The following is a 6,000-nucleotide window of genomic DNA, read 5'->3' on the forward strand; positions in this document are numbered from 1 at the left end:
AGTAAAAGGAGCAAGTGTCCGTGACGTTCAAATAAATATGGCGCAGTGGTTAGGTGGAGGACTATGGTTCAGATCCATGCCCAGTCATCCTGATCCATTGGGATGGTTCCTTTCAGAGAGCACCGACAATTTCCTTCCTCTTCCTTGACACTGCCCTAGCCTGTGCTCCATCTCATTCTGATCCACTGGGATGGTTCCTTTCAGAGAGCACCGAGAATTTCCTTCCGCTTCCTTGACACAGTCCTAGGCTGTGCTCTGTCTCTAATGCCCTCGCTCGCAAAGGAACGTTAAACCCTAATCTTCCTTCCTTCTTTCAGACCAGTATGTAACAGACATATAATAAGTGGTTTTTTTTTTTTTTTTTTTTTTTTTTTTTTTTTTTTTTTTTTTTTTTTTTTTGTCGCGGATACGCAATGTCGGCATGGTTAATCGGATGTGGCAATGTTAGTTAAAGGGGTGGCCGGAAGCCCTTCCTGCCGACACACGCGGTCGGCCTGTGCTTATTCTTTGCACACACTCCCAGTCTGTTTAAACTGCTTAAACCAACGGCTAATTCTTTTGCGAGTTGGTGGTTAAACACTGAATTTGGTACGAAATGCCCGCTGCGCTGGAATTTGCGACTCACTTTTCTCGAACTGAAGAACGCAGAAAACCTTGTGCTCCACAGTCGCCATCCGACTCAAAACTGAGAATGAAATGGAATGAGGCCCTGTTGCCTCGCGAACTCTACCGGCCGCTTCTGAAACCCTCACCGTCCGCCGGCCGCCAAAAACTTTGAAACTTCCTCTTTTCATTGGTATGAAGCTTGTTCATTTTGGTTCAAATGGCTCTGAGCGCTATGGGACTTAAATTCTGAGATCAGCAGTCCCCTAGAACTGAGAACTACTTAAACCTAACTAACCTAAGGACATCACTCACATCCATGCCCGAGGCAGGATTCGAACCTGCGACCGTAGCAGTCGCGCGTTTCCGGAGTGAAGCGCCTAGAACCGCTCGGCCACCACGGCCGGCTTCATTTTGGACATGTACTTGAATACATACTCATTTTTGAAAATGGGTCCATCATTTAGAATAACCCTGCATAATCTTGTATTTAAAACTTGCGGCTAGTCGCAGCTTCCAAGTTTAATGTGCTACACATTCGACAGAACTCAATTTTAGTGCGCCATACACAACATTTTCAAAGCATCAGAACTTGTTACTGATGTTACGAAGTTGTAGAGGTATTCTAAACTTGTCGTTTAGCAACGAAAGAAAGCATTATCCCGAAACATGGTCACTAACGGTTTAATTCGATGCAAAAGGTCCACTGCACAATAATAAAGACTAGGAGTAGAGTCCGTTTTTATACCGTTAGCAGAAAAACCAGTCCTCATAAGGCAAACTGTCAGTATAAGAAACACAGTATCCAAAGACGTCAGTGAGCAATCAAGGAAAGGTTGTAAGTTCGAATCCTGCCTAGGGCATGGACGTGTGTGTTGTCCTTAGGTTAGTTAGGTTTAAGTAGTTCTAAGTTCTAGGGGACCGATGACCTCAGAAGTTAAGTCCCATAGTGCTCAGAGCCATTTTTCATGTTGAAAAATAGCCTGATCATCGCGAAATCTAACAGAACGTAACACTTCACGTTCTCCAAATCTGTATTGTACTTGCGCACCTCAAGTTTTATTTCCACTTACCACAGGAGCTTACTCCGTCGGACGATATCCATGCCCACAACGTTATATATATATATATATATATATATATATATATATATATATATATATATATATATATATATATATTCTGGATTATTTTAGCACCTCTTTGCCGGTAAACAATTACTTTTTTGTCGATGCTATAATGAAAAGATCTTCGTCAGTGAAAACCACTCGTCTCCAGCAGAAGTTCTTACGCTCAGTCCATTTTTGCCTTAGACGACGAATGGAAGACCCGCTGCTAAAAGCGAGGCTGAAAGCTGGCTGAATTTCTCGTACATTGAAGAATGGATAGTTTACCCAGGAACTGTATACCTGCCGACACTGAGCTGCTATTATTTTGTGTTTAGCTATAGATTGAGGCCATTTGCTCAGATTACCGCCCTCTTTCTTTTCTCCAATCTGCCTACCCAACCGTTGACTTGAGAAGGCCCATAGTCCTTGATACAGTATATAGGAGTCCCTTCTAGGAGTCGTCAGGTGCATTTTGTTGATTTTCGGGGGGTACCTACAATTTCGTTTTTGCTATGTGTAGCTGGAGTCACCTCAAATAAGTACCGGTCATGTCTGTTGTGCGACGCCCGTTGTCGACTGAAAGCATCAGTTTGTTTCCCATTTTTGTGTCCCGCCTGGATAGGCGGTGCGTGGGTCTGCTTCTGTGAACTGCTTTTGTAATATAGGCTGAGAGTGAAGGAAGCGAGTAGGAGCAGGACAGGAGAAGCACTTCGGTACTGCATGTAGCTTTTACATTTTTAATAGAGTCAAAAACACAAGTAAATATCAAATGCATACATAACTTTGGCTAGGATGAACACGTACAGGGTGTTTCAAAAATGACCGGTATATTTGAAACGGCAATAAAAACTAAACGAGCAGCGATAGAAATACACCGTTTGTTGCAATATGCTTGGGACAACAGTACATTTTCAGGCGGACAAACTTTCGAAATTACAGTAGTTACCATTTTCAAAAACAGATGGCGCTGCAAGTGATGTGAAAGATATAGAAGACAACGCAGTCTGTGGGTGCGCCATTCTGTACCTCGTCTTTCTGCTGTAAGCGTGTGCTGTTCACAACGTGCAAGTGTGCTGTAGACAACATGGTTTATTCCTTAGAACAGAGGATTTGTCTGGTGTTGGAATTCCACCGCCTAGAACACAGTTTTGTTGCAACAAGACGAAGTTTTCAACCGAGGTTTAATGTAACCAAAGGACCGAAAAGCGATACAATAAAGGATCTGTTTGAAAAATTTCAACGGACTGGGAACGTGACGGATGAACGTGCTGGAAAGGTAGGGCGACCGCGTACGGGAACCACAGAGGGCAACGCGCAGCTAGTGCAGCAGGTGATCCAACAGCGGCCTCGGGTTTCCGTTCGCCATGTTGCAGCTGCGGTCCAAATGACGCCAACGTCCACGTATCGTCTCATGCGCCAGAGTTTACACCTCTATCCATACAAAATTCAAACGCGGCAACCCCTCAGCGCCGCTACCATTGCTGCACGAGAGACATTCGCTAACGATATAGTGCACAGGATTGATGACGGCGATATGCATGTGGGCAGCATTTGGTTTACTGACGAAGCTTATTTTTACCTGGACGGCTTCGTCAATAAACAGAACTGGCGCATATGGGGAACCGAAAAGCCCCGTGTTGCAGTCCCATCGTCCCTGCATCCTCAAAAAGTACTGGTCTGGGCCGCCATTTCTTCCAAAGGAATCATTGGCCCATTTTTCAGATCCGAAACGATTACTGCATCACGCTATCTGGACATTCTTCGTGAATTTGTTGCGGTACAAACTGCCTTAGACGACACTGCGAACACCTCGTGGTTTGTGCAAGATGGTGCCCGGCCACATCGCACGGCCGACGTCTTTAATTTCCTGAATGAATATTTCGATGATCGTGTGATTGCTTTGGGCTATCCGAAACATACAGGAGGCGGCGTGGATTGGCCTCCCTATTCACCAGACATGAACCCCTGTGACTTCTTTCTGTGGGGACACTTGAAAGACCAGGTGTACCGCCAGAATCCAGAAACAATTGAACAGCTGAAGCAGTACATCTCATCTGCATGTGAAGCCATTCCACCAGACACGTTGTCAAAGGTTTCGGGTAATTTCATTCAGAGACTACGCCATATTATTGCTACGCATGGTGGATATGTGGAAAATATCGTACTATAGAGTTTCCCAGACCGCAGCGCCATCTGTTGTTGAAAATTGTAACTACTGTAATTTCGAAAGTTTGTCTGCCTGAAAATGTACTATTGTCCCAAGCATATTGCAACAAACGGTGTATTTCTATCGCTGCTCGTTTAGTTTTTATTGCCGTTTCAAATATACCTGTCATTTTTGAAACACCCTGTATGTATGAAGCAGTAGTCCATGTCTACTCCTGTGAAGTTAGGATGACTGTTCTGTATAATCTCAAAACTAACAAATACTCTTTGCTGTCCAAACTTTAATTGAACGTAACTAATAGAATAGCAAGCTAGACCATTCGGTAGTAGAAGCGATATTTCCAGGCCGTCTGCTCTTGATGTAATGGGGCCGATATCAAGAAGGCACTCGCTGAGCTCCACAGCGTCGGCCAGAAGGCGCTGTGGTCGGCGTAGTTAGTCTTCTCTCGTAGTGCCAACTTACGAGAGCGTGCACCTACATTGTGGCATCGTAACTATCGACGCTACACCCATTAAAAACAAAAAGTTTTTAAAGCGGTGTTTTACGTGACCATTCGATAGAGCGAACCCTAATTAGTGTCTTGCGACGTTCATTTAATCAATACGTATTGACAGGGTCAGGAAAACTCGAAGAATAGCCAGTACTCCGGCAGAGATAGCACTGACCTTTCCAGCGCCAACAAATGGCAGTCGTCTACACTGAAACGGAGCTGCAGGGGGACAAGAAAGAGCGGTATTCCTAGCTCCAATCACTGCCGTGAGATCTCACTAGAAGTGCTGTAATAAAATTGGAAATTTGTGGTAAAGTCTTATGGGACCAAACTGCTCAGGTCATCGGTCCCTAAGCTTACACACTACTAAATCTCACTTAAACTAACATACTCTAAGAAGGACGACACACACCCACCCAACAAACCTCCAACGGTCGGTGGGGAGGAGGGGGGGGGGGGGGGGAGCCGCGCACGGAACGTGCCAAGACGCCATAGACCGCGCGGCAGTGCTGTAATATTTTTAGCTTTGCAGCCATCATATTCAGGTACAAGAAGCTCTTCTTAGAGTAGCTCAGAAAACAGCAATGGCAGGATGACGCAATATGGTGCCGGAGACAGATGGTTTATTCGGTACGGGTATGGTGAGACTGCCTAAATTGTGGTCCTCCGTGATTGGCTGCTGCGTTCGGAAGTTGCGCACCAAAATTATAGCCTTCTGGTATCAATATTAGAAAAACTAAACAGCGAATATATCTGCATTTCATATTAAAGCATCTCTCAAAAGTCTTAGTTACTAGAAGAATAATAAACAATTGGTAAATGAAAAGGCAGCACTTTGGAGATCTTCAGTCGCGCCTAACTTGGATGGCGGGCGAAGTGGTTGGACCGTAAGATGAGGTGGTTCGACAGTCTTGGAGGACAGACTTGCCTGTCACGGTCGGTGTCAGTTAAGACTTTATTAGCAATTACTGCTTATGTGTATATGTAACTGAGAACAGTTTGGTAGTAATTTCGCAAATACGCAGTTCTTTGTCTTGTTTTTATGAGAGTGTGAAGATTGAAGATTATTTGTGATTCATAAAGTGGAATGTAGTTGTGCAGTTTCTCGTATTCTGCTAATAGAAAGCGAGTGGCATCCCATATACACAAACTCATTGGAAATTTAATTTTTATAAAATATCAGTCCTCGCTAAGATTTTATTACAGCCTCAAGATAACGGATTCACAACCTACGTGCTGTTTTCTATGCAAGGGAAAACAACTATAGAAGATTACAGGTTGGTGAACATTAATTAGAACTTATGCATTCCACTCAGGGTGGTGGAAGCAAACAGGCATTTCGCGTGTACTGCAATCTTAGTACAACTGAGATCAGTGACAAGTCATCTGTGGTAATTCAGAGGAGGTGTGAAGGAGAGAAATTTTTGAGGGAAGGGGTTTATCATACACACGTATATATCTCCCTCTTTCCCTTTCCCTCATTTTCAACTTGCCGTAATGCCAATTAAATATGGAACAGATAACGTTCATGCCTTCATCGAACTTTCCTGGCATGCATTGCTTAAATAGTTTAAGTTCTATGAAATTAATGATATTCAGATACCTAATATTGTTCTCTGAATTTTAATCGT

Source organism: Schistocerca nitens, chromosome 2, assembly GCF_023898315.1.
Source record: "Schistocerca nitens isolate TAMUIC-IGC-003100 chromosome 2, iqSchNite1.1, whole genome shotgun sequence".
NCBI classification, from domain to species: Eukaryota; Metazoa; Arthropoda; class Insecta; order Orthoptera; family Acrididae; genus Schistocerca; species Schistocerca nitens.